The sequence below is a fragment of the Talpa occidentalis genome, unplaced genomic scaffold (genome assembly GCF_014898055.3).
Source record: "Talpa occidentalis isolate TD23 unplaced genomic scaffold, MPIMG_talOcc4v2.1 talOcc4.7, whole genome shotgun sequence".
In the NCBI taxonomy this organism is placed as follows: Eukaryota; Metazoa; Chordata; class Mammalia; order Eulipotyphla; family Talpidae; genus Talpa; species Talpa occidentalis.
Window position 1 is genome coordinate 74,122,444 of NW_023605083.1, and position 22,591 is coordinate 74,145,034.

General features: G+C 41.6%; 1 long non-coding RNA gene across 1 annotated transcript in view; it reads right to left on the reverse strand.

The window, feature by feature from the left end:
• LOC119232493 (uncharacterized) overlaps positions 1-22,591 on the reverse strand; it is a 46,071-nt gene that overhangs the window by 10,591 nt on the left and 12,889 nt on the right. The window contains exon 4 of the long non-coding RNA XR_008549757.1: positions 1,264-1,460. This is a non-coding gene — a long non-coding RNA (uncharacterized LOC119232493). The remainder of the gene's footprint in view (positions 1-1,263; positions 1,461-22,591) is intronic.

Below are 22,591 nucleotides of genomic sequence, written 5' to 3' on the forward strand. Positions count from 1 at the left end.
AGACAAGAGAGCACCTATTTATAGACTGTGAGGGCAAGAGAGACAATAGATTAAGATCTTTTGCCTTTTGAACTAATCAAGCATCTTGTTAGTAAGCCTGTTAGTAAGACCAAAATAATTTGATGTATTTTTTAAACTGACCAAATATCTCAAAAGTGGAAGACATGGCAAAAATATAAATTTTTACCCATGAAACAGGCCAGAAGAGATGAAAAGGAGAAACCTAGTCCCCCCCAAGGCTGTGTGGTGTTTGGACATACCAATGATCTCAGCATTGGAGCAAAGGTCCAGGCAGCTATTAGCTGAGAACAATGGGTGTCCGACCCACATGTGTCAGCCAGGGTGGTATTCCCCACTTTATTTTCCAGCATTTATTATCTTTTGCCTCAGCCAAAGCGAAGGTTTAGAGAATGCTCTTATAGCTGAGTGTAATCCTTTTGGGTTAATATGCAAATATGTCAGGCTGAATTAAAAGACAACCCAGAGTAGAGTCTGCAGGAATAGAGTGAGCAGACCCCATCACCGATGAGTGCCTGAAAGAGGGGGGTTAGCCACCGGCATACCCCCAGAGAGTGGGGAGCATCCACAGGCATACCCCAAGGGTGGGGAGCAGCCATGGGTATACTCCCCAGTGGAGCACTCCTGTTTTTGTGCACCTCCCCATGCTGAGGAAGAACTCCCCCAGGTCTGAGCATCCACAGGCCTCGACGTACTATCTGTCCCTGCCATTCTCTCTTCTCTGGGTGGAAAGGAAGGCTGTGTCGGACTCTTTTTTTTGTTGTTTTATTTAATAAAGATCATTTGCATTTGGCCCACGTATAGCTGATCTTAATATCAGTTAACAAATAAGGAAACCCGTTGGCATTTAATAAGATGATTTTCAATGGAGGACCAGAGGCCTGCCTCTGACACTGTAGGATCTAAAATAGCTGACCGGAGTTGTCTTAGTTCCTCACGAGTCTTAAAGTTAAGGCAGATATCACAAGAACGCTTAACCAAGGAGAGGAAATCTGGTTCCCATAGCAAGGGAAGGAGACTATCAAAGCACTGGTGATGGAGGAAGGCACCTAAAAGAGAGCGGGAGCTCCGAGAGGGGGAGCTCTACTTAAGCAAGAAAAAGGCTGGGGGCTTCCCTGGTGGAGCAAGGGGTCAAGACGCAGCACAATGAAGCACAGTAGTTAGGCAAAAGTCGCAGGTTCTGAGCAAGGTGTGGGCTGTAAGACACCAGGACAGGAACACACACCCAGGAGCCTCTTAGCTTACCTATGGGCTCTTCTATGGGCATAAGTGACTTCAGGAAACTGAGCCAGAAAATTTCTTGATTCAGATGAATCTCATAGACTCCTCATGACTAAAAACAATAACATGGATCAATGTGGGATCATTTGCAGCAAAATAATTATAACAGCAGAAGTAAACAGGATTTCCAGAGTACTCCCACACACTGAAATCGCCAATTCCTACAAAACAAAAAAAAATTAAAATTTCTATTACAAAACGCTACCACAATTTTAATCACAATTTTTCTTAGCACTTTAGGGAATTACTAGTAGGCAGAGTGACATCCATAGCATTCATCTATCTGTGCATCTATTCAAGTAAAGACCTACTTACATAAAACTTACATATCCCCATTATGTATCCCTATGTATGTTTCTATATCCATGCCATTCATCTACATATCTATAAAACTGTTTATATCTGTATCTGAACACCTTCATTATTATGTCTGTATTATATCTCTGTATCTGCTTAAAAACCCTGGAATGGCATATATATACACAACTCATGTGCACCCAGGTGAACAGGCCTAGAAGCACACATGAAAATGTGTGTATATACATAGGTGTTAAGATTCTCCCCACCCAAATATTGGTATATTCGCTATGAAATGTAAGCTCTATTTTGTTTATTTTTTTTTTTTAATTTATTTATTTATTTATTTATACAAGCACTGGGTACAGTCAGAAGCGCGGGAGGGTGAGAGAATTCACCAGAGCCAGAGCAGGGAGCAGAGCAGGCAGAGGGACCGAAGTACACTGCTGAGGGGAGCAGCGGGCGGCAGGAGAGGTCTGCGCGCCATGTGGGACCCTCCTCCAGTGGCCGGGGAGCAGCCGGGGATTGAACCGGCGCCGCAGAGGCTACGGGCAGCTTCGCAACCCAGCGCTCAACCGCTGCGCCACCAGGGGAAGCCCAGCTCTATTTTGTTTAAACAGTGACTAAAGTTACCTTCCACAGGTGAATGGGAGACCTGTTCAGGTAGTCACAGCAATGGTGTGTGATAGCTGAATAGCAGTTTTGTACATGAAAGATATGACGGGGGTGGATCCCTCAGGTCATCCATAGGGGGTGGGCACTAAAAGAGTCAAGCAAGTTCCACGGTTGTATGTACATGGTGGGGAGGGGATGGGGTAGGCAGTTTCCTAAACCAGAGTTGTGAGTTGTGAGTTCAGCTGGTTTTCCTGGAGGCATCTGTAGGTAAAATTTGGAGCTGGAGTTTCAAAGGCATCAAGAACCTCCCAGTGACCCTCCAAACACCCCCACCTCTACACTGACATATGCCCTACCGCGATGCTGACCATCCACCCACTGGTCTCTCGGTGACCTGGCGGGGCCTCTTTCACTACAGGATTTCAGACTCCCTTTCTCTATTTTTTTCTCTCACTGCTTATTTCTGAACAGAAATTTTGTAGTCGGGAGGTAACAGAATAATCTAAAAAGGGGAGGATCTATGTTCCCTGCCTCACCTATTGGAGGGTGCTGGTGAGCATAGAGGGAGGAGAAGCTAAAAAAGGAGTCTCAGAAAGAAGCCTTGGCGGAGGCCATGTGGAGCAGACAGACAGGTGAAGAAGAAGCCACACCTGCTTTTTGGCCTCGGACTTGCACCAGGGACTTGGGGGACATGGAATTAGACACTTGAAAGAGACATGGATGACAGACCCATGGGGAAGCTGACAATGGTAGCCTTTATCTTGACTTGTTATTTTGATTTTGCTCTTTTTCTTCCAGACCTGCCTGGCCTCTTCTGTCCCTTTCCTATGATTCTCCAGAAGGTGCCTTAGACTGTGGCAAGATTTTGGGCCTCAGTTGTCCTGCTTTGAACCAATCCCGTTTGGCTGATCATTTACCTACAAGGGGATGGGTAACTTTGGGTGTTTCATTGGGAAACTGTATTCTTTCTTTTGTCTTCTATTACACATTAATTGTATTAAGGTTCTTTTCTATCATAGGTCTTACACACTAATAGTATGTTTTTGAACTTATGTGGTGAATGGCAGAACCCATTTAGAGCTTGCAGGCTTGGGGATCCCAGAGTGCCCTTCATTCTTCCCACTAACAAGAATTCAGTTTGGAAGATCCACAGATCTTCAAGAGCCTCCTTCTGGGTTCCAGCATCCTGGGGACATGCCCCTCTAAGTATGGAATGAAGGTCTTAGTGTGAGAACTTCTGGAACACAGAATAGGTCCTTAGAGCTTTGAGAACACTGCAAACCAAACCTGGAGCAGGGAGGAAGCCTGAGGAGGAGCAGAGGTAAGGCAGGGATGATGGTAACTGAGATGTTGCCCCTCTTTCTGCTGAAGGTTCAGTGTTGTTCCTGGAGCTCAGGGAACAAATTTAAGAGGACAAAACGTACTTGAATTTTATTTCATTAGGGTCAGTGGTTCTCAAAGTGGGGTCCCCAGCATCAGCAGAATCACTTGGTAACTCCCCAGAACTGTTGATCAGAATTGTGTGCACCTGGAGACTAAGAATTACTGTGTCATCTTTCAGGGAATTTAGGATAACAAAAGGGTCTTTTTTGTGAGTGTCTCTCCAGTGCAAGACCACATGCCAGGTCTTTTAATAAACATCAGCTCACAAAATCCTCACAGATGGGGTAGTGAGTCTCAGAGCAAATGCTTTCATCCATGCTCTGCATTGTGTCTCAACAAGGCAGGGGGTTGGCATCAAGGGATGGGCCCACCTAGGGGCCTGGGAGTTCAGGAGTACAGGACAGAGGATATAGCAGTTGCATCTCTGGTGACACTGAAGACATTTACTCCCTTGGAAATGTTTGAGAGCAAAGGACTTGCTGTTTGCCTACAGAAAACAAACTGTCTGTATCTATTATCCATTATTCATCACCCATGGGGAGATGCATTTAAAAGTAATTCTTAAATAAGGAGTCTTGCCAGAAAGATGGTGTAAGAGGAAGTTTCCTGCGTTGTGCTGAAGAGACTAAATAACACAAATGTCCTCAGAGGAATACTATAACAAAGGGAGAGAACAAATCTCCAGAGACATGAAAGTTCAAAATAACAATGACAAAGAAGTTCAAATAAATGATAAAAACACAGAAAAGCTGATCAAAGATATATAAGAAGATACACAAAAATGAATGTCCTGAGAAATAAAATTAATAAAAAGATCACAATTGAAATTTCATGTAAGAAAATAATAGAGATTCAGGATGTAGAATGATCAATAGAGGAGATAAAAAAAAATCTGGAAAAAATTATGGAAGTAGAATAGAACAAATGGAAGATTAATCAGTGACCTTGAAGATGATAATGCATAAAGAATTCAGGTAGAAGAAGAAAGAGAAATGTGAAGAAAATAATGAATTATCCCATTTTCTTTTTTTTTGAGATTTATTTATTTATATAAGAACTGGGGCACAGTCAGAGGGGTGGGAGGGTGAGAGAACTCACCAGAGACAGAGTGGGGAGCAGAACAGGGAGACGGACCAAAGATACTGCTGAGGGGAGCAGCTGGCAAGGCAGGAGAGGTCCGATGTGCCACTTGGGTTTCTCCCTAGCAGGCCCTGCCAGCCGGGAATCCAACTGGGGCTGCAGAGGCAGCAGACAGCTTCATAGCACTGCGTGTGGTGCTCAAACTGCTGCAGCGCTCAAACCGCTGTGGTACTGGAGAGGCCCAGAATTATCCCATTTTATGAGGACAGGCAATATATGAATAATGAGTATAACAGAAATGGAAGAGAGAAGAGCACAGAGAACTTATTTAAAGAAATAACAGAGTTGGTGGCACAAGGGGTTAAACACAGCACTATGAAGCTATCTGTAGCCACTGCAGCACGAGTTCAATCCCCAGCCAGGGAGCTGATCCACATGGCGCAGCAGACCTCTCCTGACTCGCCCTCTGCTCCCCTCAACAGTGTATTTCAGTCAGTCTGCCTGTTTGGTTCCCCACTCAGTCTCTGGTGAGTCCTCTCATCCCCCACACCTCTGGCTTACACCTCAGCTCTTGCATGCATAAATAAATAAGCCTTTAAAATACAACAACACAAAACCTTAAAAAAAATAAAGAAATAACAGAGGAAAACTTCTCAACCCTGGAGAAGGAATGAAATGCACCACAAGTTTACACAAACAAAATGAGACACACACTAAGACACAGCAGTGAAACTTCCTAGAATTGAAGACAAAGAAAGAATATTGAAGCCTGGGTAAGGGAAAAGGCAGATAACCTATAAACGAAGGAGACCATAACTAAAACAAAGAGACACCATATTAAATGGGAGAAAATATTTGCACAACATACATCCAACAAGGGGTTGTGGGGAGGTGGGGTGAGAGGATTCACCAGAGACAGAGTGGGGAGCAGAACAGGCGGACTGACTGAAATACACTGCTGAGGGGAGCAGCAGTTGAGACAGGAGAGGTCTGCTGCACCATGTGGGTTATCTCTTTGGGGATCAGACTCAAGTTGTGGTGGCTGACAATTCTTGATAGTGCTGTGTCTTTAACCCCTTGTGCCACCAGGGATGTCCTATTTTCAGTTCTTCTTATCCAATATGTATACCTTTTATTTTCATTGTTGCCTGACTACTCCAGCTAATACATCTAATATTAAATTAAATAGGAGTGCTGATAATGAGCATCCTTGTTTTGTTCCTTATCTTAAAAGGAAAGCTTTCACTTTTTCACCATTAGCATTGGCAACAGGTTTATATCATATGAGGTAGGTTTCTTCTATTCCCATTTTGTTTAAAAAAAAGTTCTTATCGGGCCTCCCTGGTGGCGCAGGGGTTAAATACAGCTCTATCAAGCTGTCGCCAGGCACTACAGCCTGAGTTTGATCCCAGGCCAGGGAGCTGACCTACATGGCACAGCAGACCTCTCCTGTCTTACCGGCTGCTCCCCTCAGTAGTGTGTTTCAGTAAATCTGCCAGTTCTGCTCCCCACTCTCTCTGGTGAATTCTCTCATCCCACCTCCCCACACCCCAGCACCTCTGTCTTACAAACCAGTTCTTGCATGCATAAATAAATAAATCTTTTAAAAAAAAAGTTCTTATAAATGGGTGCTGAATCTTGTCAAATGTTTTCTCTACGTCTATATCTATTACCATGTAATTTAAATCATTCCATTTGTTGATGAAATATATTACAGTGATTGATTTATGCATATTAACCCACCCTTGTGTCCATGGGGTAAATCCCATTTGATCCTGATGCATAATCCTTCCAATGTATTGTTCAATTCAATTTGCTAGTATTTTGCTGAGGATTTTCACATCAATATTTTACAATATTGGCCTGTAGTTTTCTTGTGCTCTCTTTGGTTTCCATCTTAGGGTAATGCTGGCATCATAAACTGTGACAGGGCGCATTCCCTCTTCTTGGATTTTTAGATATAATTTGAGAAAGATGGGTTTAAGTTCTTTAAATGTTTGATAAAATTTGCTTGAAAACAATGAAGCTGGATCACTCGCTAACCCCATGCACAATGATAAACCAAATGGAAAAAAAGATTTAGATGTAAGATATGCAGCAATAAAATATTTAAATGAAAACACTGGTGATATGTACCATATAATCAATGATAAAGATATTTTTGGAAAATCAGTCCCTTCAGCAAGGAAAATAAGAGCAAAAATGAACAAGTGGGATAACCTCAAACCAAAAGCTTTTATTTACACAAAAATGAAAGAAAATACATGTAGATTAAAAAAGACATCCTACTGAATGGGAGAGATTATTCACACATTATGCAACTGATACAGGGTTAATATCTAGGATATATCTGTATCTATATTTATATCTATCTATGTATCTATCTACTTATTTTACAGAAAAATAACAAACAACCCAATTATTAATGTGCAGATTTGCACAGACATTTCACCAAAGAATTGATTAATTGGTCCAGAAGACCAATAGCTGGATGGAAAAAGTTCATCATCACTTTCAACGAGGGAGATGCAGGTCAGAACCACAGTGAGATATCATCTCACAGCCAGGAAAACGGCACATATTCAAATGTCCCAAACAACAAATGCTGGAAAGGATGCAAAGGAAGATAAACCTTCTTACATTGTTGATGAGACTGGCACAGACATTCTGGAAAGCAATCTAGCTTTACCTTAAAAAACTAAAAACTGAAATAGCATATTACCCAGCAATCCTACATCCCTCCAAAGAATATGAAACCATCAACTCAAAAAATTATATGTTCTATAATGTTTATTGCAGCATTATTTACAATAGTCAAGTTATGGCAACAACCTATGTGTCCCCTGAGAGAGGACTGGATAATGAAGATGTGATATGTAAGTGTGTGTGTGTGTGTATATAGGTATATACACATATGTATATATATATATATATATATTATATGTATATCCACATATATATATATATATATCCTCATAATGGAATACTATTCAGCCATAAGGAAGATGAAATGCTGCCATTTACAGCAAAATGAAAGTAGTCAAGCAAGTCAGAATGACAAAGACAAATATTAGACATTTACGTAGTGGGTAATTTGACAAAGCAAAATACTTAGTGGACACTGAGGTTTCTGAGGTTGGGAGGGAGGGATGGGGGAAAGGGTCAAAGGGGTATAAGGGATGGTGGTGAGAAAAATGATGTCACCAGTTTCTTTTGCTTTTTAAAATGTGGTTATAATAAAAGTTAGAATTGTAAACAGAAAATATAATAGGGTCAACCCTGTCTACTGGGCATGAATACCTGCTCCTTGGCATGTGGAGGGTTTTCTGTTCCTTTAGGGTACTGTGATGGGACAGGTGACACAAAGAGAGCATTATGAGGTACAAATTAAGTGCTGTGGAGGGACAAGAAACCCTTTCCATTTCCTCCTTTCTCAAGCCTCCAGGGAAAAGCTGGAGTCCTCAATACTGGGTAATTCATAGATACGCTCACATACTCTCATTCATTCACTCACTCAATAAACATTTCTGAGACTATTTCAAGTGCTAGTCACAGGAATGCAATGGGAAGGTCTATAACCACCCAAGATCAGAGTTCATGGGGAGAAAAAGACATGTGAACTCTGAAATCAAATATGACATGAGTGCGTCTATGGGATGGTGTTGGTAAAGTGCTCTGAGTGCATGGGAGACCCTATCTCAAGATCTACATCGTGGGGCACAGATCATCCCGCCTGTCTCCATCCTGGCCTCACACACCAGACTCCTTTTCCATCACCCTGGTCTGGCTCCCAGTTTCATAAAGATGAACAGTTGGAGCTAGAGCATTCAGCCTGATGTGAATTCCTTCTCCCCGACCAAGAATGATCCTTTAGCCTGTTAATTTTCATCCACGTCACAAGACCCATCTTCATGTATGCCGGAAGTTTCCTCCCCAACAAGTGTAGGTCCATGTCTGGCTCTCCGAGGGGCCTGAGCAGGCTGTAGGGTAATTGTGACATTTTCCCCTCTAGACCAGGAGCCAGTGTGAGAGGAGAGATGGTATTCCCAACTCCTGGGCAGGGAAGATGCTCAGTAAAGAGGTGCTGCATTAGTCACTTGACTTAGAGGTGACCAGTGAGAGAGAGCTTCAGCGGGAAGTGCCTGGCTTATGTCAGTGAGATCCTGGATATGGCAGAACCACTGATTGCAGTTCTTATTACTGGAGGTGCTGTTCTTTTCTAGCTGAGCCACTGTTAGCTTTTCCACTAATGACTGAACAAGTTCATAAAGCAAACTCTGAACTCTCCTGAAAGCTCCAATGTGCCTACCTCCATGTTTTATTGGGAAACTGTGACCCCTGTTTCTCAACAGTGACACCACTGCCTTTCTAAAGGCATTTTGGAAATCTGTGGGGACAATACTCAAGGTTGGGGACGCTACTGGCAGCGTGCTAGGTGTCCTGACCTGTATACTCAGTGTCAGAGAGGTAAAAATTCTCTTGGATCCACACAACTTCCAGTGTCTGCCTGGTATTTATATGCTGTGATGAACACATTCTAGGACTTAACCTCATTTTACATATGACCTAGAGGGTTTTGGGGTCCAGGTACAAACATACTGAGCTTTCCTAAGAATACAAACTACTTTATCAATTGGCTGCATAATAAATATCTTACATGAATGCCATCCCCCACTTCTGAACACCAAGTCAGCATGCTCTGCCATGTGCATCCCCACCCCAGCCGTGGATATCCACAGTGTGTGCTGAATTCAGTGATTCTGTGTCTGGTCCAAGTGGCTGCATTTCATTTTGTCTCCTTGTGCCCTGTGCCCCAGAATTTACACGCTCAGACACATTATATTTTACTATAAATATTTTCCTTCAGCGCCTGTTATATTGCAAGTACAGCAACCTATGGGTCCTCTGGAATTGTATGTAGCTCTGTCGTTACCTATGAATTTTATTTCAGGAGAGTAAATCACTAAATGTATGTTACAAAACATGAGGTCACCTTGGGACAGAACCATGGCCTGTCTACCAAGCCTTAGAACAGGAGGTTCTCCCTATTCTGGTTTCTTCCTCTAACCTCAAATTTTCACAGATTTGTCTCAGAGACATAGCACTGCAGAGGACTGAAAGTATTAGGATATCTCATCCAATCTCCCTGAATAATTACCTAAATGAGCACAAAAGCTGAAAATATTCTGTTCCCAGATTCACGGAGTGCTGCCAACAGAGGAAACTGTTGGCACTGGTGTGACAAGGTGGCCCTGACATAAGTTCTCTTTTTACCTTCCCAACTGTCACTCAGTGACACTCAGACCCACAGGCACATCACCACACACCTTCCCCCTCAGTACCCTGCCCTGATCCTCAATAAAGGGTCTGGCCACAGGGGATTTCTCTGCCTTGCCCCACTTGGCTGAGATAGTGCCCTGGTGCCCTTCTCCCCATGCCTGTCTCTCTAGGACCTATGAGTATAAAATCCTTGTTTCCGCCAAGCCTCCTCCTATCTCCCCTTGCAGTTGCACCTGGTTGACCATCCTATGCAAGAATCCAAAGCAGCTGGTCAAAAAGAAGCCTCGGAGCTTTGGTGTTTCCTCTGAGAATTTTCAGTGACTTTTCTTCCATTCAGTGAAGCTCACCCTGCTCCTTGGCTAAACATCTCCTCTTATCTTTGTCAGATGCCCTTGCTGATCTTTCTGGCCTGATACTAACCCAGGGACAACCCCCTGAATAGACTCAGTTTTGCCATCTTGCACATGGCCACGGGCTGTTCTCTTTAACCCCTGGAGGAGTGGAGGCAGGTGCATTTTCAGTCCGTAACAGGACCGTCCAGGTGTGTGACATCTCCTAGCTCTCCTGTGCTTTCCTGTACATTTCTTACTTAAACCTCAGAAGTTGCCTTTGTGATTCATATGGTTGTTTTCTCTTTCAGATGAAGAATCTAAGGTTCAAAGAAATGAAGGCAATGGACAAGGCAAAGGCAGAACTCAGCTCTAGAGCTTTTCCACCACTGCTGGCCTCTGAAAGGAAGGGGGTGAGTTTCTCCAAAGTAGGGAGACAAAGGGATGGACAAATATTGGCGCTTTAAGTGCAGAATCTCAAAGCAGGATGTGCCGGGTGAGTTGGGGGCACTGAGACTATCCAAGCAGGGCATTTCCAGTTCTTTCCACTTAGAAGTCACTTCAGTCGGTGCAAGGCCTCCAGTGCACTCTTGCCAGGGGAACATATCGATTTGAAGTAAGATTTATTAGTCACTGTTGCCCCAAAAAAGTGGAATGAGGGGTGGCCCTCCCTCCCTGCTCTGGATTTCATGGACAAAGGGCACAACTTATTTCAGCTCCTAATTTTTTCTGAGCATGTAAGTTGATTACTGACCTCTGTCAGTTTTCTCTCATGTCCTCAGGAAGCTGCAGAGGGAAAGGGGAGATTTATTTATTTATTTATTTGTTTGTTTGTTTATTTATTTATTTTTATATTTCACATACAGTACAATTGCACCCCCCTTATTATGACCCCATCCCTCCTCTACCTGCCCCCTCCCATAGTTTGTTTCTGGTTTACAGCTGTTTGTTGATTTTGATTTTTTCTTATAGTTATTCTTTTTCCTGGTCCCTTATTTAGCTTTTCTAAATTCCTGCTATGAGTGAGACCATCTGGTATTTTTCTTTTTCTTTCTGGCTTATTTCTCTGAGCATGATCCCTTCCAGCTCCATCCACGTTGCTGCAAATTGCATGAGTTTATCTTTTTTGAATGCTGAGTAATATTCCATGGTGTATATGTACCACATCTTCTTGATCCAGTCATCTATTTTTGGGCATTTGGGTTGTTTCCAAAGCTTAGCTATTGTAAATAGTGCTGCTATAAACATAGGGGTGCAGGTGCCTTTTTGATTTAATGTTTCTGTGTCCTCTGGGTAAATACCTAGTTGTGGAATGGCTAGATCATATGGAAGCCCTATCTTTAGTAGGCTGAGGAATCTCCACATAGCTTTCCATAGTGGTTGGACCAGTTTGCACTCCCACCAGCAGTGCAGGAGAGTTCCTTTTTTCTCCACAACCTCACCAACATTTGTTGTTGCTAGTTTTTTTTTTAATATGTGCCATTCCCACTGGTGTAAGATGGTACCTCATTGTAGGTTTGATTTGCATTTCCCTGATTACAAGTGATGCTGAACATTTTTTTTATATGTGTGTTTACCATTTGCATTTCCTCTTTGGAGAAGTTTCTTTTTAGCTCTTCTGCCCATTTTTTGACTGGATTATTTTCTTTGTTTTTGTTGAGCCTCATCAGCTTTTTGTAGATTTTTGTGATCAGTCTTTTATCATTAGTGTTGTGTGCAAAAATTTTCTCCCATTCCGTGGGGTTTCTCTTTGTTTTTGTTATTGTCTCTTTTGCTGTGCGGAAGCTCTTTAATTTGATGTAGTCCCAGCTGTTGATCTTTGCCTTCACTATCACTGCTTTGGGTGATGTGTCTATAAAGACGTCTTTCAGGTGTATGTCATGTAGTGTTTCACCTATATTTTCTTCTATATATTTTAGGGTTTCAGGTTTTATGTCAAGTTCTTTAATCCATTTTGAGTTGGTTTTGTGCATGGTGTGAGGTAGTAGTCAAGTTTCATTCTTCCGCATGTATCGACCCAGTTTTCCCAGCACCATTTATTGAACAAACTTTCTTTTTTCCAGTGCATATTCTTTGCTCCTTTGTCAAAGATTAGTTGACCATAAATCTGTGGGTTTATTTCTGGGTTTTCTATTTGCTTCCATTGGTCCATGAGTCTGTTCTTGTTCCAATACCATGCAGTTTTGATTATTATGGCTTTGTAGTATAGTTTGAAATCTGGGAGTGTGATGCCTCCATTCCCTTCTTTTTTTTTTTCAGAAGAGTTTTGGCTATTTGGGGTTTTTGGTGGCTCCATATGAATTTTGTCATATTTTTTCTCTTTCTTTGAAGAATGTCATTGAAATTTTTATTGGTATAGCTTTGAATCTGTAGATTGCTTTTGGTAGGATGACCATTTTGATAACGTTAATTCTTCCAATCCATGAGCAGGGGATGACTTTCCATTTCTTTGTGTCTTCTTCTATTTCTTTTAACAGTGTTTTATAGTTTTCTTTGTATAGGTCCTTTACTTCTTTTGTTAGGTTTATTCCCAAGTATTTGATTTTTTTTGTTTCAATAATAAAAGGAATGGTTTTCTTGATTTCTTCTTCTTCAGATTAATTGTTTGTGTATAGGAAGGCTACTGATTTTTGTGTGTTGATTTTGTATCCTGCCACTTTACTAAACTGATTTATTAATTAGTTTTTCTGTGGAGTTTTTGGAGTTCTCTATGTATATTATCATATCATCTGTGAATAGTGATAGTTTGACTTCATCCTTGCCTATTTGGATTCCTTGTATGTCTTTCTCTTGTCTTATTGCTTTGGCTAGGACTTCCAGTATTATGCTGAAAAGCAGTGGTGAGAGTGGACATCCTTGCCTTTTTCCAGATCCTAATGGGAATGCTTTCACCTTGTCACCATTGAGAATGATATTGGCTGTGGGCTTGTCATATATGGCCTTTATGATGTTGAGGTATGTTCCTTGTATCCCGAGAATTTCAAGGGCCTTTATTATAAATGGGTGTTGTACTTTGCTGAATGCTTTCTCAGCATCTATGGATATTATCATATGGTTTTTATATTTCTTTTTGTTGATGTGTTGGATTACATTGATTGATTTTCAGACGTTGAACCATCCTTGTGTCCCTGTAATAAATCCTACTTGGTCATGGTGAATTACCTTATGAATACATTGTTGGATTCTGACAGCTAAAAGTTTTTTTTTTTTTTTTTTAAGATTTATTTATTTATTTATACAAGCACTGGGTACAGTCAGAAGTGTGGGTGGATAAGAGAATTCACCAGAGCCAGAGCAGGGAACAGAACAGGCAGACTGATGAAGTGCACTGCTGAGGGGAGCAGCGGGCACAGCAGGAGAGGTCTGCGCGCCATGTGGGACCCTCACCAGCGGCTAGGGATCGAACTGGTGCTAAGGGCAGCTTCACAGACCAGTGCTCAACCACTGCACCACCTGGGAGGCTCCTGATAGCTAAAATTTTATTGAGGATTTTTGTATCAGTGTTCATTAGGGAGATTGGCCTGTAATTTTTTTTTTTTTGTTTCTGTGCTGTCTTTGTTTGGTTTTGGTATTAATGTAACGTTGGCTTCATAGAACTTATTTGGTAGTATCCCTTCTTTTTCAATTTTTTGAAAGAGTTGTGTAAGATAGGCACTAATTCACTGCCGAACATTTGGTAGAATTCATTTGTGAGGCCATCTGGGCCTGGGCTTTTGTTTTTGGGGAGTGCTTTGATTACTGCTTCAATTTCGCTGCTTGTAATTGGTCTGTTTAGCTGTTCTATTTCTTCTTTGTCCAGCTTGGATGATTATATCATTCTAGGAATTTGTCCATCTCTTCTAGGTTGTTGAATTTGTTTGTGTATAAGTGTTCATAGCAATCTCTGATTATTCTTTTGATTTCTACTGAGTCTGTTGTGATTTCTCCTCTTTCATTTATAATCCTGCTTATAAGTGTTTTTTCCCATTTTTTCTTTGTGAGCCTGGCTAGAGGTTTGTCCTTTTTTTTTATTTTTTTCAAAGAACCAACTTTCGATTTCATTGATCTTTTGGATTTTTTTTTCAATTTCCAATTCATTAATTTCTGCTTTGGTTTTTATTATTTCCTTTCTTCTACTGGCTCTAGGGTTTCTTGGTTGTTCTTTTTCTAGCTCTTTGAGATGTGAGATTAGGTTGTTTGAGTTCTTTCTTTTTTATTGATGCGCCCCTGTATTGCTATATATTTTCCACTTTTTACTGCTTTTGCTGCATCCCATACATTCTGGAAAGTGGTATCCTCCTTGTCATTCAGCTGGAAGTATTTTTTAATTTCTTGTTTAATCTCCTCATTAGTCCAGTGATCTTCCAGTAGTATGGGTTTCAATCTCCATGAAGTGGGAGGGTTCCTTGTTTTCTTTTCATGATTTATTTCTAGCTTGATGCCGTTATGATTGGAGAAGATAACTGGAATGATTTTGATCTTCACGTATCTGTTGATGTTTGTCTTGTGGCCTAGTATGTGATCGATTCTTGAGAATGATCCATGTGCACTTGAGAAAAATGTGTACTTGGATTTTTTTGGGTGCAGTGTCCTATAGATATTTGTTAAGTCCATGAGTTCTATGTCTTTATTTAGGGCTCTAGTGTCTTTGTTTATTTTTTGTCTCATTTATTTGTCCATTGGTGAGAGTGGGGTGTTGAAGTATCCCACTATATATGTATTTTCTTTAATGTTTCTGCTTGGAGCTGATAATAATTATCTAATATATGTTGGTGCACCTTCATTTGGTGAGTATATGTTGATGAGTGTTATATATTCCTGATGTATTGTCCCCTTGATCATAATGTAGTGTCCATCTATGTCTCTTTACCTTTTTAATTTGAAGTCTATTTCATCTGATGTAAGTATGGCTGTTCTTGCCTTCTTTTTTGGTCCGTTTGCTTGTAGGATTGTTTTCCAACCTTTTACTTCCAGCCTATGTTTATCTTTTGTGGTTAAATGTGTTTCCTGAAGACAGGAGAAGGTTGGATTTTTTTTTTTTAATCCAGCCTGCTACTCTGTGTCTTCTTATTGATGAGTTTACTCCATTGACATTTAAAGTTAATATTGATACGTTGGCATCTGTGTTTGCCATTTTATTTTACTTTTTTGTGATTTTATTCCTTGTTTTATTCTGTTCTTCTTGTTCATTCCTCTGTTGGTTTTGGCTTTAGGACTTCTTGTAGAATTTTTTGGAGTGGGGGTTTAGCTGTCATGAATTTCTGGATTCTCTGTCTGAGAAGTTCCATATTTTTTCTTTGGAGAGGGAGGAAAGCTTTGCAGGGTAAAGTGTTCGGCTGGCATTTGCTGTATTGAAGTTTGTTGATTGTTACTCCATTCTCTTCTTTCCTGTAATGTTTCTTCAGAGAAGTCTGAAGTTAACCTGATAGGTTTTCCCTTATAAGTTATCTGTTTCTTCCCCCTTGCCAGTTTCATTATTTTTTTCCTTGTCTTGGACTCTTGCAAGCTTTACTATTAGGTGTCTTGCTGTAGTTTTCTTTTCATTCTGGTAATTGGGTGTTCTTCTCACTTCTTATATGTTTATATTCATCTCCTTTTTCATGCTTGGGAAGTTTTCTTCAATTATCTCCTTGAATAATTTCTCAGTCCCTTTGTCTCCTTGTTATAGGGCAACCCCGACATAAAATAAAACGGGTTGCCTGGCTGTGGGTCCTCACCTGTGCACTTAAAAGGGACTTATTAATACTTCACTATAGGCACACACAAAAGGTTAATAAAAGGTTTATTTACAAGGGAAAGGGAATTAAGGAAATATACAATTCAGGGAGAAAATAGGGAAATAAAGTCTTTAATGCATCCTACCCAATCCCCTGACCTGGAAACCCAAAGGCACTCTCAGAGCTGGCTGGACGCTGAGAGCTGGCGGGGAGCCAAAATGTGGGATCCCCTCCAAAGCCCACGTGTCTGGCTTTATACCACACCTGGCTGCTTAACCCCACCCTCAGGTCCCAGCCACCTTCCCTTTGGTGGTGATGGGATTTGGAGTTCCCAGTGTCTTTTGGCTTTGGTCTGGAGTGGGGGTGGAGTCTACAAAGCCTGTATCGAATTAGCTTTAGGACATCCTTTTCCCCCCTCACCTTCTGGAATGCCTTTAACTCTTACATTTCCTCTCTTCATGGAGTCTGATAATTGTCTAAGAGTATTCTCATACTCCTTCATTTGCACTTCACTCTCCTTTTCTCTTTTGGCTTTTTATTTCTGTATTGTGGATAGTACTAATCCATTCTTCCATTTCACCGATTATGTTTTCATTGCTTTTCCCAGAGTTCTTTATCTCATCTAGTAATCTTTTCATCTCCTGTGTTTCTTTTCTTTCCTTTCTTCAGTTCTAAATTTCATTCTTCAGTTCAGTGATTATTTGTCTCAAATCATTTTTTCCCTTTTTGTTTTCTTTCTGCTTTTTAATCATGATGATCATTAATTCTCTATCTGATAGGCCGAGAAGTTCTTCCATCTCATTGTTGAGCTCTGGTGACTGTATTTCTTTTTGTGGTGTGTCCTCCTGCAGGCTTGCTTGGTTATTTATGTATTTTTTTCTCCCTGTTGTTTGCTTTCTAGTTAATTGTATGCATTGGAATGTTGTGCCACTGGTGTTGGCGGGCATCTCTTTGGAGTATTCCTTTAGGTATGTTGGAAACTGTTTACCAGACTGAGACCAGCACTGGTAGGCCAAAATTCCACCAGGGTGTTGATGCTGTGCTGCTGGGCACCGTCCCTTACAGTTCCCTCCCTCTGTATTTACTCAGTTCCAACAGGGAATCAGCTAGTTGATGATTTTGTTCTGGTCATGAGGTGGTGCCAGAGACCCGTACTTACTGACTCACTTTTTCCCAGTGATTCTCTGAGTAATGGAGGGGGGGATGGAAGGGAGCACCTCAACACAGGGGCTCTTATTTCAGCTGGTTGCTGTGTCTGCCCCGTGTTCACTGGGTGCTTTGCCCGCAGCTGTATGGATCCCATGCCCTGAATTCTGCACTCTCGGTCTCAGTTCCAGGGCTATCAGATTCAAAATGCTGGCTGTCACCCTGTGCAGTACCTGTTGCTATGGGGCATCCCACGCCCCGGATCCTGTGCCTGATATTCAATTCCAGGATGGGGTCTTGCTCCTTATTTGTTTCACTCCTTACTCCTATTTGTGTGGCCCACCCTCTGTCAGAGCCTGAGGGTGTTTTTGGGTCCCTGATTTCCAACTATCAGGATGTTGGTGATTTTTTTTCCCTGGTTGCTAGGCCACACCAGAGATCTTTCCTAGTGTCCTTCCAAAACTGTTTTCTTCCCTAGTGGGTCAGGTGAACAGAGTGGGAGTGGCGTGAAGTGCCTAAACGGTGTGGGGGTGCTATGTCTGGCCTGTGCCCCACTGTTGTGGGGATCTCACACCCTGAATTTCGTGCCCCAGCTCTCTGTTCCAAAGCCCTCAGATCCAGGATGTGGGCTGTAGCCCAGTTCAGTGCCCACAGAAATGGCGCCCTTTGCACCCTTCTCTCATGTCCAGGCGCCTGGTTTCTGATTACTCAGCGAGGGACATTCGCCTCAATGAGGGCTCCTGCAAGTCTCCCTGCAAGGCAGCCCCGATCTGAGTATTCTTTTGGAGAGCACCACTTTTCAGCATATCCTTACTGGCTGGCCTTGGGCTATTTGTAGGTCTCTGCAGAGTCTTTATTTTTCTCTAATGGCGCCTGGAGCTGTTGGCTCACCTCCTGGGCGATTCCTGCATGGTTCTCCACAGCTCCAGTTCACAGGGGATGGTGCCTGAAATAGTTTCTTTCCACTCACAGTCCCGCTTGATGTGTAGTTTGTTCTTGTTGGTAGTTTTAGTTTTGTTTTTGTTTTTGTTTTTTCCTCCTCTCTGTTGGTTGGAGAGTGCCAACTTTGTGGGTGGGGGAGGGTAGAAGGGTTCTGAGCTTTCCTCCCTTCTAGTCCTCTTTAATGGCAACTTTCTTCTTCGGGCAGTTTGCCAGAGTCACCCTTTTATCTTACATCCCAGTTCTCGCAGGGACCTGCTGCTTTTCCTCCCTATTCACTTTTTTTTTAATGGGAGGTCTTGCAGCATTACCCTGCTGCCATGTTGATCGGGAAACCGATTTCAAACTAACCTTATATTGTGACACTTTGTCTAGACATAAAATTACACTCAAATGCAGGGCTCACCACTATAAAATCCAGCAAAAGTCAGAGTTGCAAACTCATGGTCTTTGCACCAATTTGACTTGGATTTGTGTTATTAGGCAGGTGTATCACTTTATTTTTACTTATTTATTTATTAAAGATCAGTATTCCTAAACTGATATAAATAAATTTAGATTTATTTATTTATGCATACAAAACTGGGGTGTAGGCCAGAGGTGCAGGGTGGAGGGTGAGAGGATTCACTAGAGACAGAGTGGGGAGCAGAACAGGCAGATTGACTGAAATGCACTGCTGAGGGGAGCAGCGGGTGAGACAGGAGAGGTCGGCTTAGCCACGTGGGTTAGCTCCCTGGCCAGGGATGGAACTAGTGCTTCAGGAGGTAGTGGAAGCTTGATAGTGCTGTGTCTTTAACTCCTGCACCACCAGGGAGGCCCAGATGTATCACTTTAAATTAGGTGAATTTAAAGATCAGGAAACTTTATGTGATAAATCTTGACCTGTTGACAATGACTCTCAGGTTCCACCCCCTCTCCTTTTACTTGTAAACAAAAGAGTTTCATTAGTTTTTCTAATCCAAATTCTTGTTCCAGATAAGACAGTCCATGTTGGTACAGAATGGAAGAATGCTAGCCCAGTTTATTTACATATTTACCATAAGAATGTGGGTAGAGACATTTTCCCAAACAGATCTCTTTCTGGAATCCCCAAAGTAAAAGAGAGATTGAAATCCTGCAGAGGCAGAAAACCCAACTTCTGCCAAAAGCTTAATGGCCAGCTGGAGACCTCAAAGTACCAAGGTGTGAAAATGCTTTATATCCTCTTCACCCCCCAGGTCAACCTTAAGCACTGAGAAACAAACTGTTACCATCTTTGTGTTCCTGCCTCATCCCCTTCAACCAGTACCCTGGGGCCACTGTGAAAATTCAAACTTTCCGTAGCTGTGAGAGCTAAGACATTATCATCCCTCTCTCAGGCACTTTTTAATTTATAAGGCAGAAAAAAAAAATGTGGCATACAAAGGCACCCAGAGCTTATTTTGACAATACTTTTTCAATGAGCACTTAAAAAAATCAACTGAGTTGCTTTTTTTATTTCAATAAACTTTACTTTTTGAAAAACAATTATGTGATTATCATAGTGAATCATAGGGCAAGTTAGGGATATTTAGGCAGCATCAAGGACAGTGCAGGGACTTCAGGAGAGTTAAGGAAGGCTCCAGAGGTAAGGGCAACAAATTCCAAAGGAGACTAATCAAACACCCTTGAGTAAGGTCAGTAGGACATTCCAAATTGAGGACAATAAAGAAAAAAGATAAGGGCTGGGACACAGAGACTTAGTTCTGGGCACAAACATTTAGGCAGTGAATGAGACCACTGAGAACTGACCAGTCACAAAGAGACTGGTGGGGCTTTAGAATAATCAGGGAAAGAAGGTCTATATTCCCTGAGGCCAGACTCCCCATCCCCTTCTCTGCCCCTCCCTGGCCTGGTTCCATGGCCTGGGAGTTCCACTTTGTTTCTATTCCTTTTCTCCTCAGTAAACTTTTCCTTTCTCTAATCAAATCTGCCTCTTCTCTCTTGCTTACCTAAGAGTCTACGAAGTTCCTGATGTGGCTTTGTGAGACACCAACCCGTGGTGGACTAGTGGCTGGGACTCAGCGCTTCCCCTGCAGCCTGGGATCCCTTCCTAGCTGGGAGAGTAGGCCTGAAAACCTGCAATTCTGGTATCAGTAGGAAATTTGGAAAAACACAGTAATGTTCAAAGAACAAAATAATTACAATTGCAAAATCCAAAAAAACACTATTGTTTACATTTTCCTTCTGCATTTAAGAAAAGAATTGTGATTATAACGTGTACATTATTTGTTGTCTGCTTTGAAGCCCATGGACATCCTAAGCATTAAACTTCTGTTACTAAAACCTCTTCAAAACTATTTTAATGGTCAAAAACTCTATTCTATATGCTATATGAGAATTTAGTAAATGTTATTGTTGGTCATATTGTTAGGGGGAAAGGATGTCCTGCGCTAATCCCATACAGGCTTTGTGGACCCCACCCCCACTCCAGACCAAAGCCATCAGGACATTGGGAAAGACAAATCCTGTCACCACCAAAGGGAAGGTGGCTGGGACCTGAGGGTGCAGTTAAGCAGCCAGGGTTGGTATAAAAACCAGACACGTGGGCCTTGGGCTCTCTCACTCTGTCACTTGTCTGTAATTTGGGACAACTTTACTTTCAATGTCCCTCTACCCTACAGAAAGCACACTGATTTCTTCCTAGGGGTTTATGTCTTTGTCCATTACTGTTTCCCTGAAACCCTGTTCTGTGTTCTCTTTATAAGAAAACAGTCACAGGTTTCGGTCTCCTGTCCTCTCTATTATTATAAACCCTAAATGCCAAGTCTATTACCTGGGACGGACTCATCTCTGTGACACCATCCACCTTAGCTAACCTTTTATTTATGTCTGGGGCACTATGGGTAATGAAAGACATAGTGATCAGACAAGCATTTTCTGGGGCATCTGGGTTTATATTTGTGTGGTTAGTATATATTTGAATAATCCTCTCAAGGAACTCTGACGGATCCTTATCAGCTCCTTGTTTGAGTTGCAATATTTTTATTTCTTTATTTTTTTAATTTTATTTTTATATTCCCCAAACAATTGCAACCCCTTTATTTTGACCCCAAACCCTCCCCCTCCGCCCCCCACCCCTCATAAAGTGTCTCTGGTTCATAGTTGTTTGTTGATGATGATTTTCACTTTCTTATACATATCCATTTTCCTGGTCCCTTATTTAAGTTTTCTAGATTCCTGCTATGAGTGAGACCATCCGGTATTTTTCTTCTTCTTTCTGGCTTATTTCGCTGAGCATGATCCCTTCCAGCGCCATCCATGTTGCTGCAAATTGCATGTGTTTATCTTTTTTGAATGCTGAGTAATATTCCATGGTGTATATGTACCACAACTTCTTGATCCAGTCATCTATTTTTGGGCATTTGGGTTGTTTCCAAAGCTTAGCTATTGTAAACAGTGCTGCTATAAACATAGGGGTGCAGGTGCTCTTTGGAATTGATGTTTCTGTGTCCTTTGGGTAAATACGTAGGAGTGGAATTGCTGGATCATATGGAAGCTCTATGTTTAGTAGGTCAAGAAATCTCCACACAGCTCTCCATAGTGGTTGGACCAGTTTGCACTCCCATCAACAGTGCAGGAGAGTTCCTTTTTCTCCACAACCTCACCAACATTTGTTGTTGCTAGTTTTTTTAATATGTACCATTCTCACTGGTGTTAGATGGTATCTCATTGTAGTTTTGATTTGCATTTCCCTGATTACGAGTGATGGTGAACATTTTTTCATATGCCTGTTGGCCATTTATATTTCATCTTCAGAGAAGTTTCTTTTTATCTCTTCTGCCCATTTTTTGACAGGATTATATTCTTTGTTGTTGTTGAGTCTCATCAGCTCTTTGCAGATTTTTGTGATCAGTGCTTTATCATTAGGGTTGTGTGTAAAAATGTTCTCCCAGTTGGTGGGGTTTCTCTTTGTTTTTGTTATTGTCTCTTTTGCTGTGCAGAAGCTCTTTAATTTGATGTAGTCCCAGCTATTGATCTTTGCCTTCACTATCACTGCTTTGGGTAATGTGTCTGTAAAGATGTCTTTGATGTGCAAATCACGTAGTGTTTCGCCTATATTTCCTTCTATGTATTTTATGGTTTCAGGTCTTATGTCTAGTTCTTTGATCCATTTTGAGTTGATTTTTGTGTATGGTGTGAGGTAGTAGTCATCAAGCTTCATTCTTTTGCATGTAGCGACCCAGTTTTCCCAGCACCATTTATTGAACAAACTTTCTTTGCTCCAATGCATAGTCTTTGCTCCTTTGTCAAATATTAGCTGACCATAAATCTGTGGGTTTATTTCTGGATTTTCTATTCGATTCCATGTCTGTGTGTCTTCTTGTTCCAATACCATGCAGTTTTGATGATTATGGCTTTGTAGCATAGTTTGAAATCTGGGAGTGTGATGCCTCCATTCCCTTCTTTTTTTTTCAGGAGAGCTTTGGCTATTCGGGGTTTTTGGTGATTCCATACGAATTTCATCAATATTTGTTCTATTTCTTTGAAGAATAACATTGAAATTTT